General features: G+C 38.9%; 1 long non-coding RNA gene across 1 annotated transcript; it reads left to right on the plus strand.

Moving 5' to 3' along the window:
• Window positions 1-8,242: 8,242 nt before the first annotated feature.
• LOC146545754 (uncharacterized) lies at window positions 8,243-12,233 on the plus strand. The gene is made up of 2 exons (XR_014880974.1): window positions 8,243-8,593; window positions 10,975-12,233. It is a non-coding gene; the product is annotated as an uncharacterized LOC146545754 (long non-coding RNA).
• The last annotated feature ends 770 nt before the right edge of the window (window positions 12,234-13,003 follow it).

Consider the following 13,003-nt stretch of genomic DNA (forward strand, 5'->3'; position numbering starts at 1 on the left):
ATATATATAATAGTTAAAGCGGTCTTTTCAAAAACATGCAGTGCTGCTTGGGGGTTGGAACTAGGCAATCTTTAAGGTCTCTTCCAAGTCAAGCCATTCTTTGATTAAATATCAGCAGTAATAGTCTTCTTGACTTCAGTGCACACAGATATAAACAAATATTGATTTTGAAATTCTTATTCTATATTTGAACCTCCACTTTTGTTGTTCTTCTGATAGGTAAATCCTTGAGTTCTTCTATTTTCACTCCTGAAAGACCATGAGTTCTTCTATTTTCACTCCTGCTTTGAGAAGCACATGAGATACCATGTACTGTATAGCTCTCATCTCACCGATCAGGGTAGTTTTGTACAGATATGGGGAACATCAGTTTGGAACTCCCTAGCACTGAATAGGATAATGAATGTGAATTTCTCACCTATCATATAAGTGCTCAAGTGACTTGGTTATAATTGTGTACGTAAATGTGACTTGGTCTTCCTCTCTAAACAAAATTGTCCACGTTACAAGGGTTGTCGGACTCTCCAGATGTTTGTGTGCTCTGGGAATACAGGTTAGTTGAGTCCCAGGCATTTGTAATGGGACTGACACAGAGAATCCCTGGAAGGAGTAGTTCTGAGTTGAGCAAAAGCAAAATTCTAGGAACCCTAGGAGCAGAATAATGTTTAATAGGACTAACGGTAACAGGACAGGAGTTTGGGGTTGAAAACCTGAACTTGCAGTCTTGCTCATGGTCAGTCTTGTGATACTATATTTTTCTCTTCTTCAGAATTTGCTGAGATAATTATTCACTACTGCTCTGGCTCATAAAGATGCAGTAAGTGTCTGATCCTGGAAGTCAGTAGGATTTTTTGCTGCAATGAATCAGTATAACTCATGTTGCATAAAATAAGTAGATATTTCAGGACTTGATCTGGCCTTTTACTGTCTTGCGATGGCGGGTGAAATTTCTGTGAAGAAGGTAATGAGAGCCCTGTTTTTACCGTGCAGGGCAGTAATGTTTCATCTAGGAATTGCCATTTCTCCTTGGTGTCTTTATAGTATATAGCTTTGAATATCCTTTACTATTGATCTCTGGGGAGGTCAGTATAATGACATTCCAGCCACGTACCATAATCCAGGGTTATTCTTATTGAAACCATAAAAAATAAATTTGTTAATATGCCTGCTTTTTGAATGTCTCTCTGTGAGAAGTACACTACTATCAGCTTTTTCACTTGCTCATTTCCCAGAGATATCATTCTGTATAAACCGTACCCCAAAAGAAATTTGGAAAGAAAGAAGAAAGAGACAATGCAATCCAGGATACAGATGGATAATCAGTCAGAATTCACAAAATCAGAAACAGATGTAGCCCAATTATGCTCAACAGTTCACAGGTGTTCACTGGAATGACTTTAACATAAAAGCACACCTTTCTTCAGTGTCTTTTAATTTTTTTTTTTTTCTAAAGCTTTTTTTAGAGATTTTACATATTTCACCTAACCAAACTATGTAGACAGCTAACTGGAGATTAGTTGGATATAATTGACTTACAATTCAACATGATAATTGTTTGTTTAAATTTGGAATTATGGTGCAGAGCATCACCAGAGCAACTATTTTCTGGTGGGGGTGAAGGTGATGGCACATAATTTGTTCATATCATTTGTTTCTTAAGTCCTGGCAAAAGACATCATCCAGAAACACAGAACAATTACCATTTATTCTTTCCAAGCTGATGCTTTCCTGACTGTTTTTTTTAGGAATTTATTGTGAAAAATGAGCAGATTGATAATGTAAACATTTTTCAAGAGTATCTGTTGTGATGCTATTAACATTAATCCTCTGAGTTTCCATGACATTGTGCAGTGAAATGATTTTCTTCTGCCTAGGTGCTGTAACAATTACTAGACAGAATTTTAATTAGGTTTTATATTTTACACTGTATTGACCTGGAAATGCAGAAAATCCCAAATTTTGCCATAGCAAAAATTCTATAATGAAGGATACTTTCTTTTCTTCGTAAGCCCTTAGTACTGCTCTTGCTTGCACACTATTTGCATGCAGGACAAGGTGCACCTGCAGGTTCAAAAAGCAGGCTGAGAAGTATGCATGACATTACCATCTTGAACTACCTTTACAATGCAAACCCTACGTTATTTGGCTTTATTTAACCTGCCCTTCCTTATTTAACCTGCCATTTTTCTTATGTCAATGCATGCTCTGCTTCTTAAGCAAATGAGATCTATCTGGCTTAATTTGTTGAAATCTTCAGGATCAGACCTGAAAGTCTTTAGTTATTGGATTTCCAGATTTGGCAGAAAATGATATCAAGTCAATAGGATAAAGCTATCACTATATTATTTAAGAATGAACGTAGCTGTAATTCTTACATTATACAGAGTCTTAATATGTGTATTTTTCCCCTTTTGGAATTTACACATCTGGCTAGAAAACATGTGCAAGCCCCTTCTGCATCCATTTTTTAATATTTGTATCTCCTTTCCCTTTATTGCACCTATATGCCTTTCATTGGTTTATCCTGAGTCTGTTCTTTGTTGATTCCTTTGCATTGTATAATAAGAAGTTGTGTGTGCCTTCTGAAAATGCAGGAAGAATCACTGATTATTTATTTATTTATTTATTTATTTATTTGTCTGTGTGCAAGGACAGAAGTACAGATGATTTTGCCAAATACATCTTTTGCTGGGCCAGGATATTTTATTATTTATTTACTTATTTATTTATGGTATGTTTTCTCTAGAAATTGACTTTGTTTATGTGCTAATGCAAAGCACTGAAAGGATAAACCACTTGTGGGATCTACTTTTGCCTCTTATGAGGTAAATCTAGCCACCTTTTCTTCCACCTACTACAGCTGATATTAAATCTACATGTCATATCACCAAGCAGAGCAACTCTGAAAGAATATGGGGTTGTTCCAGTATTCCACTGGGAAGTCTGAATGGATTAGTTTAGTGTTCCCATTTCAGACATGAGCCACATGAGATTCTTTTGACAGATATAATACCGTGCCAGTATTCAGTGACTCAGAGACCTCATGGGCCAATGCAGTGGGCTTTGCCAGCAGCCAGACACTCAAGCAGCCACTCTTTCACCCTTCTTCCTCAACAGGAACTAATATGGAAAAAACCTCATAGATCAAGATAAAGACAGAGAGATCACTTTACCAATTACTGTGGGCAAAACAGATTTCAGGAAAATTAATTTAATTTGTTACCAGTTAAAATAATTGGATGGTGAGAAATAAACACAATACAATTAAAATCACTTCACTGATCCTTATCCTTTCTTTTTCCCAGGCTTAAATTCACTCTTTTTCTGATCCTTCTACCTTTTTCCCAGCTTTCAGAGAATGCAGACTGGATGGGGAGTGAGACTATCAGCCCATAATGGGATGGTTGCTCACTGCCATTCCTTCATCATTAATTTCCCCTGCTCCGGCAGAGGAACATCCTCATGGGCTGAAGACCTCCATGAACTTTCCATTCTAAAGGAAGGATTATTTCCTTTTAAGAAAATTATTTTGTAATTTTTATTGTTGAATCTTTCCCAGTTCACTGTTTCTGAGGTGAGAGTGTAACTGTGCTCATGGAGAGAGTAAGAGTGGGCAAGGTGTAGAGAGGTTCCTCAAACAGCATTCAAGGCAACAAGTTTTATCACAGAAGGAAGATATGATCTCTTGTTTTATTTATTTATTTTTAATCCCATTTTCACATCTAGGCCATCTTTATATATGGACTGTATACAGAATTCCATCTGCTAGGAGTTCCAACTGCTGCTTTTCGAAGTTAGTATCACTTGATTTCTCCATATTACAGTTATCACTAGATGGACAAAAATGGTGTATAACTTAGTTATTTGGATATATCATATCAACTAAAAGTTTATATTTGGACAATGATTAAAAATTGAGTTTTATGGAATAAAATGTATAATACACGCATAGTTATTCCCTGTTTTGAGGCAGCAGAGTTCAGTGGTTTTACACAGGTATGAACGTGCTCAGTTCTACCACACTGCTCTCTTACTCTCTTTTCTCAGAAGAACGGGCAGAGAAAATAAGATGAAAAAAAGCTCTTGAGCTAAGGTAAGGACAGGGAGATCAGTCACCAATTGCTGTCATAAGCAAACCAGCATAAGAGAGATTAATGTAATTTATTACTTATTGATAATAGACTAGAGAAGTGAAAGCTAAAAATAAACTGAAAATGCCTTCTTTCTTTTCTACTTCCTGACTCCAAGTGCTGCAGGAGAATGGGAAATTGGTGTTGCGACCAGCCCATAATGCATTGTATCTGCTGGTCCTTTGTGGTCACCCTCTACCCTTACACCAACATGGGATCCTTTCCACAGGATGCAGTCCCTCCCCAGCTGATCCTGATGGGCTTCCTGCAGGCTGCAGCTCTTCAAAAACTGCTCTGACATGGCTCTGTACCATGGAGCCCATCTTTCAAGAGCTGCTCCACATGTATCCCCATAGGTTCCCAGCTCTCCTGCCTCACTGTGGGCTCCTCTCCATGAGCTGCAGCTCTTGCTTAGGGCTGCTTCCACAGATGCTCTCCATGGGCTGTATCTTCTTCGGGTCTCATCTACTGCTGTCCTGCGGTCTCCTCCATGGCTGTACATGGAGATCTGTTCTGTATCTGGAGCACCTCCTGCCCTCCTCCTTCACTGACACTGATGTCTGCAGGACTATTTCTCTTCATTTTCTCCTACCTGCTCTTGCTCAGCATGTTCTCCTTTTCTTAGATCTCCTCTCGCACAGGCACAAACGCTGCTCAGTGACTTGGCTTTGGCCAGTGACAGGTCCCCTCTTGGGCTGATAGAAACTGGCTCTTTTCTAACACTGAACAGCTTCCGGACTCTTCTTACAAAGGCCACCCTTGTAGCCCCCTGCTACTAAAACCTTGCCACATGGGACAAACACACAGAGTGACTTTAACATTTAAATATTTCCAAGCCACTGTTTTGTTTCTTTAAAGGTAAAAGCTGTTTCCCAGCATGAGATAACTGTAAGTTTCTTACACTTTCTGAAATGTAAAGTAAAACAATTACTAAGTTAAAGAATTAAATTATTTAAGTTGAAAGTGGAATTTGTTAATCTTTCAAGTAATTTTTAAAAATTAATAAAACATTACTTAAGTAAATTTAGATCTTGTATCTCAAATATGAAGTAATACATTTCACATAAATGAATAAGTCATTATTTAATTTAAGTATTAAAACCAGATCATTTCCTAATGGCTGGTTTGAGCCTGGAAAGCCTGTGGCTCTCTGTGCTGCAGACACAGAGTATAGCACAAAACCATTTTTATCGTTTGGCTTCCATGGCAATTCTGGGGTGTCAGACAAGACGGGGATCACTGAGACTGGCAGGACTCAGGGAAAAACAAAGAGTCGATTGAACTGATTAATTTCATCACTCTTGTCTCAGAATCATAGAAGCACAGAATCATAGAATCCTTAGAACTCAAAGGGACCTTTAAAGGTCATCTAGTTCAAGTCCTCTGTAATGAACAGGGACATCAACATCTAGATCAGGTTGTCCAGATCCTGGTCAAGCCTTCTCCTGAAAGTCTCCAGGGGCAGTGCATCTACCATGTATCTGGGCAACCTGTTCCAGTGTCTCAGCACTTGCACTCTAAAAGGCTTTTTCCTTATATCTAACCTAAATCTACCCTCTATAAGCTTAAAACCATTTCCCCTTGTTCTATCACAACAGACCCCGTGAGTCTGTCCCCTTCTTTCCTGTACCTCCTTTTTAGATACTGAAAGGCCACCATCAGGTCTCTTTGGATCCTTCTCTTTTCCAAGTTGAATAGCCCCAAAACTTTCAGCCTGTCCTCACAGGAGAAACATTCCATCCCTTGGATCATTTCTGTGTCCCTCCTCTGGATGTGCCTCCAGAGGATCCATGTCTTTCTGTCCCACTCCAATTTATAGGAGGGAGAAGATGTTCTTTTTAATATATGTATACCCAATGGTGAGATTAAGACACAATGGGTCAAATGCTAGCCTGACCAGTTTATTACAAATCCTAGTTGCTTAGGGATATGGGGAGGGGGAGATGGACAATAGAAAAGAGACAGAAAATAAAAAGCAAGGAGTCTTCATAGAAAACAAGAGAGAGATATAGTCACCATCATGGGTCCAGTGAGGTTTGTAGCAGGTCTGTTGTTCTCAGGAACTCGTCTGGTCACTGCAGGAGATGGGAGGAAGCCAGGAAGCTTTGCAGCAAACAGGCTCCGGGGAAGGTTCTTCCAAAGAGGTTTTCCCCTCAGGGAATTTTCTGTCAAAGGTTTCTTTAGGAGTTCTTCTCCAAAGTCCTTAGTTTAGTGAGATCCTTTTATCCCCCATTTCTCTGTTTTTTGTCTTCTTTTCTCTCTGTTTAGAGTGACATACCTGCCCCAACAGATAAGCCAGCAGGGAGTGCTGTCTTCATTGCCATGCACAAGCATTATCACCTTTTGCAGTTGTCAGCTCCTTCAAACCGCACCCCTGAAAAAAGACTGCTTGTCCTGCTTCTGCTTATCTTTACAATCATGAGCAGAGGTACTGTGGCACGATGACCCATCACTCACCCCCTAGATAATTGGCAGTTGTCACTCAGAGTCTCATCACCCAAAAGGCCTCCTAAGCAAGCTTTGAGACAAAAAGAAGAACAGTTTTGTCTTTCACACTTTCCCATACTGAGAACTCCACATCTGGATGCAGTACTCCAGGTGAGGCCTCACCAGCCCAGAGTAGAGGGGCAGGATCTCATCCCTTGCCCTGCTGGCCACACTTCTTTTGATGCAGACCAAGATATGGATGGCTTTCTCAGCTGTGAGGACACACTACTGGCTCATGTCGAGCTTCCCATCCATCAGTACCACCAGGTTCTTCTTGGCAGGGCTGTGCACAATCCTTTCACCCCCCAGCTTGTATTTGGTAACGCATGTTGCCTCAATCCAGGTGCAAGATCTTGCACTTGCAAGCAGAGCACTCTCCCTTTCATAGGTGTATATATTGCAAAAATTTATGTGGCATATCTTTGTTAAAATGAGTTCTGCTGAAGCAGTTACATTGCAGAAAGGAAAAGTGCTGCAAGTAACATTAAGGAACTGTTATATGTTTTTGACAGATCCATGCACTCCATTCATATCCCAGCTGAAAATCTGACAGACCCCCAAAATTTTGTACCTGACCTCAAGGGCTGCAACTGAGATTCAGGAATTGCAAATGGCCTTGTTCTCAGATTAGCAGTCTTCCTACTTTGAGTTTCCTAGTACGGAGCTGGAAAGCTCAGCAAGCCAGGGCAGTATTGTGATAGTTCACAGAATCATAGAATCACTTGAGTTGGAAGGGACCATAAAAGGTCATGTAATCCAAATCCCTTGCAATGAACAGCTAGATCAGGTTGCTCAAAAGCTTGGTCCAGCTTGTCCTTCAATGCCTTCAGGGATGAGGCATCCACCATATGAACTCCAAAGCAAGGCAAGCCAAAAGGGTGACTCTGTGTGCTGGTTTTTTTTTTTTTTTTGTTTTTAGTTGTTTTGTTTTTAATTCTCTTTCATGAAGATTTTTATAAATCTATTTTTAATCTCAGGAGAATGATTTTCCAATTTTATTCAGCTCTCCCTCTGTGTTCTTTTCTAAAATACTGGCTTAATACATAAATGCTTTGTGTTTTTCACCTAGTCACTAGTCCTAGGTGTTCTGTCTAGGAACCTCAGCTTGAGCTGTCAATCTTGTCAATCTCTCAGCTTCCTCAGATTAGACATGAACTCTGGTCATCAAAGTTGTTCCAAAATGCACAGGTTTTTGTGCTTGGAAGTTCAAGAACAAATTGTTCTTAGTTCTAAACAATCTTAATTAAAACCGTGTAAATAAAGAAAAAACCTAATTTTATATTTTGTTTTCTAGAGTCCTGAGAGTAGTCACTGTTTTACAGAGAATGCCTATGTTTAATATAGTATGTCTTTTAAAGTGCAATAATATTGTTAACTAGGTTATAATATAATTACTGCAAATAAAGATGGAGAACTTCCAAATCTTGGTAATAAAATGTGCTTTAAATATAGTTCTTTTGCTGACATAAAATCTGCACATCGTTAAACTGGCCATGTTATGATATGGCACCACAACAATGAATCTTCACAGGGCTGTGCGCATACAGACTTTGGGGTTGTAAGATATTATTCTGTTAACATCAGTGTCTCAAAGCTTGCTGGGGACACAGATGGACTTGTCCGAGTCCAGGCAAGTCCTGGGCAAACGTTGTGAAAGCCTCTGTATGAACAAGTCCAGGCAAGTCCTGGGCAAAGGTTGTGAAATCCTTTGTCTGAAGGACATAGATGAACAAGCCCAGGCAAGTCCTGGGCAAAGGTTGTGAAATCCTTCGTCTGGAGAACTTTGATGGACAAGGCCGGGGCAAGGAGAGAGAGATAAGCTGCAGCTAAATAGCTGTGAAGCGGTCTTTTGTGTGGACGTATCTCAGGATGATGGCCATCTCGGGGGATACTCACATGACTCTTGTTCAAGCGCCCAGGGATGTTACGTAGGCAGGAGGAAAAGGAGGATAACAGAGGAACCGAAAACCATGAGGGTAGGTGTCTGCCATCAGATCCCTCACCACGGAATTTCTGCGTGCTGGCGGACTCTCCTGGGCCTGCTACCTCAGTCCTGCTGCTTCCTCCTGGATCGGCTCCGCGACTTCCTTCTGCCACCTGCTTGCTGCCCAAGGCCGGCCACGCTGCTGCTCTCTCTCTCTCCCCCTCCTGCTTCTACCTCGGACCATCGAAACGGCATGCAACGGGACCGCTGCTGGATCCTGGTGGTGACTATCCCCGCTTTACGCAATTCTTGCTTGTTTCCTATCTTTTCTATCGCCCTCCTTCCCTTCCCCGTCTCCCTGATTAGGATTTATAATAAACTGGTTGGACTAACGTATGAACCGTTGTTTCTTAATTTCACGCCGGGTATACACATATTACAAGAATCTCATCTCCCTCCTATAAATTGGAGCAAGACAGAGGTAGATGTGAGAACTAATCGTAGAGGGAACAAACATCTTTAGCTGACTTTGCTGCTAAAATCACCCAATGGGAAAATGGTACCTTGAGAAAACCTGCATTTTTATAGACATAAAACTACAGGAAAAGAATCCTCCCTAGCAGGAGCAAAACCATGGTTTGTATTTTCTTACTGGGCATCATAATGAATACTCACTGTTCTGTGGAAAGAAATAAAGCCAGATTAAAAAAAAAAAAAAACAACAAACCAAAAAAAAACAAAACACAAGACTTAAAAATAAATTACTAAGGTAACTAAACAGAATCCTTAGAATTGAGTCTTGCTGGGCACCAGCTAAAAGGAATGGGAAGAATACATGAAGAAAAAGTGGAAAAGAATAAAGAATGAACAGAGCAAGATGTGGAAATGATTTTTATTTCCATTGACTTTTCTTCAGAAATTCTCTTTTTACTGCTTCTTCATTCTCAAAGAAAAACTCTATAGGAACATTTAGGGCTAGGACAAAAGTCTGCCTAAGTATTTCTGTTCTCCTGTCAGAACAACACAGAACATTATACTTAGGCTCATTCTTTAAGAGTTTTCTCAGGAGATGAAGGAAGTATGTTAGTGTTAAGCTTATGAGATAGAATTTGGAGATTGAATCTCTGATATGGTTTAAAGATAGAGTAGGTCTAAACAAAGGTTTGTTCCTGAGAAATTTAATCTACGATTTTATCTATGATTTTATAAAGGACGACCTGTGTTAAATCTGTTCTCTCAGAAAGCCTATGTTATTTATAAACCACTGTTTATCTTTGTAAAACAAGCCAGAACAGCTGCTGATCACTAGTTCTGCAGTGACTTGCCAAACAAAGGTTGACACATTCTTAGAATTTGCAGATTCCGTGGTTCTCCTTGTGTTAGAGTATTTACTTTTGTCACTGATGATGGACACCTTGCTACTTGGTGCCTTCCTCCATTCCTTCCTCCATTCCTTCTCCAGACAATGTAAGGATTTTCCATACTGTTCTCTGTCATGTCAAGAAGCTCCATAAGCCACAGTGTGTCTCAGTCATGTTTACTTGTACTAGTGTGTGAGATCTTTTACTGAGTGAGTGGAATTTCCTTCTTGTTTCATTTTCCTTATCTTTTCCTCTTTGTATGGCAACTTTGTGCTGACTCACAAATACTCACGCTCAGATACTAGTTGGAATGGGCCTGAAGCCCAGAAGTTGTCCATTGCCAAATCTTGGAACATACTTGAGATGAGCACCTTTGGCAATGCATCTTGTTTTGAAATCACATCTAATTCACTACCATTTCATATTTCCAGTAGACTTCTAGCACAATGATTTCACAGCTGCCCATTCTGGATAGATAAGATATTGCTTATTTCATAAACAGTTGTGGTCAAATTTTAGCTGCATCTCTCCTGTGGCCATGGGATATATGCCAGCATAATTTGTGACTCAAATTTTAAGGGATATTTTCCTTCCAAATTGGCTGTGGATCTAGTCCCATCACACAGGATTAACTGGGGCTCCACTGTTGATCCTGTCTCCAGGCTGCTTTACGTAGCTATCAAAAATATTTTTGTGCAGAAATGTATTATGTAGGGTTTTGTCTACTTTCCTGAAGATCGTACTTAGGAAGTTTCAGACAATCTTAGGAAAAGCAATGGGATTTCTTTCCCCTTACTAATTAGGTAATGATATATGCTTGTTGGAAATGTGTATTTCTGAGCTATTACATTCTTTGATCTGCTTGTATATTCCTGTTTATGTCTTTGACAGCAAATTTCCCCTGAAAATCCATTGCACGAGTAGGACATTTTTGTTCATTATGTTCAAATTTCAGATGTAGTATTAGAGAAGCAAATGCATGTTCAAAACACTGGGCAGCATGAGAAGAGGGAGGGAAGGAGCCTGCCATGCACTCTAATGAGATCTACTTTAAATTCCTGTGCTTTTCCAGATATGGCATGGAGTATGGATGTGGCTACATCTTGATCTAGTATTGTCCAGCTATTTTTTAAAATATTCTGTGACAAGGTAAAAATAAGCATTGCATAACTTGCCTTTATGTATGTACGTTATTATGTTCATTATTATGTACATGTTGTGCATGTTAAATGTGCATTCATAATTGTTCATAAAACAGCTTGTCCTAAAGTTTTCTGGACTGGAGTTTGAATTTTGAAATTTGGTTTAATACAATGCCCTTACAACTGTTCTAAGAGCCAGATTCACAAAATGAATGTTATGTTTCTGAAGGAGTGTAGCCTGGTAGAATTCATGTCAAATGAAAATCAGATAAAATTTTCCCCTTAAAATTCTTTGCTTTGATTGTAAGGCCTAAATCCTGTTTCTGTACATGTATGCATTTTACTGCACTCTACATTTCCAAATACATACAGATCAAATCTCATACAAAATGTGCTCATATGTTCATTTTAATGTGATTTACTGAATACTAACAGCACTAGAATAACTGTCTCAAAATTGACTTGTTTCAAAATTACACCAACTCATATTTTAAGACAAGCCATGTCAGTATGACTTTCCAGTCACATGGAAAATTCAGGCAGATGTTAATTTTATTTTCTAAATCTAATTTAAAATGTATGTTCCTTGATTTGAAACTTAATGTACTTCAGAAGTGTTCTGAACTTGGAGAAATAATACATTTGATTAAATCTGAAGACTTAAGATTTTGTCTTTTTCACGCTGTTCAGCTTTGTGTAATTGATAATGGAAAATGCCTTTACACTATTCCATTTGATAAAGTTAAAACTTTTTTTGATTAATATTCTTTTGCAGAAGGCATGTACAGCTGTGGATTTATGCTATGGATGTGTCTTGGTGCTTGTAATTTCTTTTATACCTAAGATACAGCTAATAAAGTTTTTATTAAATAAGGATAATTTCTGTTGAAAGATTTGGATGTTTACTATTCCGTAGGTATTTCTACCATGAAATCTAAAAATTGTGAGAATCTTTGATAAGGGATAATGACCTTCAGTGATATTACAGGGAATTATGCTCTTATTCAGGTAAGTGGTGCAAGGAGTATGATATTTAATTGTTTCTACGTTTGTAGAAATGTAGGGGTGGGGTATAAAATAAGGCCTACAAGTAGTACATAGTATGGGTAATCGTATTAATACAACTTTTCTTGTTGTCTATTCTAATAATTAACACACTTTAAAATCCTAATAAATCTTACTTATCAAATTTTGGAAGCATTTCATTATTTTCATTGTAAGTCGTTTTGAGATAGTCATTAACTGTCCCACTAGTTAAAATCAATATAAATTCACAGAATCATAGAATCATACAGCGGCTTATATTGGAAGGGACCTTAAAATCCAGCAAGTTTCAGTCCCCTGACAGGGGCAGAGTTGCCCCCCAATTGATCAGGTCATCACCCAAACTGGCCTTGAATGCCTCCAAGGATGGATCATCTGCAACTCCTCTCCAACAACCCGTTCCAATGCCTCACCACCCTCAGAGTAAAAATTTTCTTTATAATATCTAACCTAAATTTTCTCTCTTTAGTTTAAAAACTTTTCCCTTTCTCCTATCACTATCAGATCATGTAAAAAGTCTGTCTCTCTTCTGCTTATGAGCTCTGTGTAAGTACTGGAAGGCCACAATGAGGTCTTACAGAATCACACAGAATCACAGACTTGCAGGGGTTGGAAGGGACCACAAGAGATCAAGTCCAACTCCTCTGCTAAAGCAGGTTCCCTGCAATACAGGACAGGAGTCCAAATAGGTCTTGAATATTTCCATAGGAGACTACATAATCTCTCTGGTCAATCTGTTCCAGTGCTCCATCACCTTTTCTGTAAAGAAGTTTTTCTGCATGTTTGTATGGAACTTCCTATGTACATGTTTTAGGCTGTTGTTCCTCGTTCTGTCACTATGCACTACCAAGAAGAGCCTGGCCACATCCATTTGCCTCTCACCTCCCTTTAGATATTTATAAACATTTATCAAAT

This window comes from Meleagris gallopavo, chromosome 1 (assembly GCF_905368555.1).
Source record: "Meleagris gallopavo chromosome 1, MGAL_WU_HG_1.1, whole genome shotgun sequence".
NCBI classification, from domain to species: Eukaryota; Metazoa; Chordata; class Aves; order Galliformes; family Phasianidae; genus Meleagris; species Meleagris gallopavo.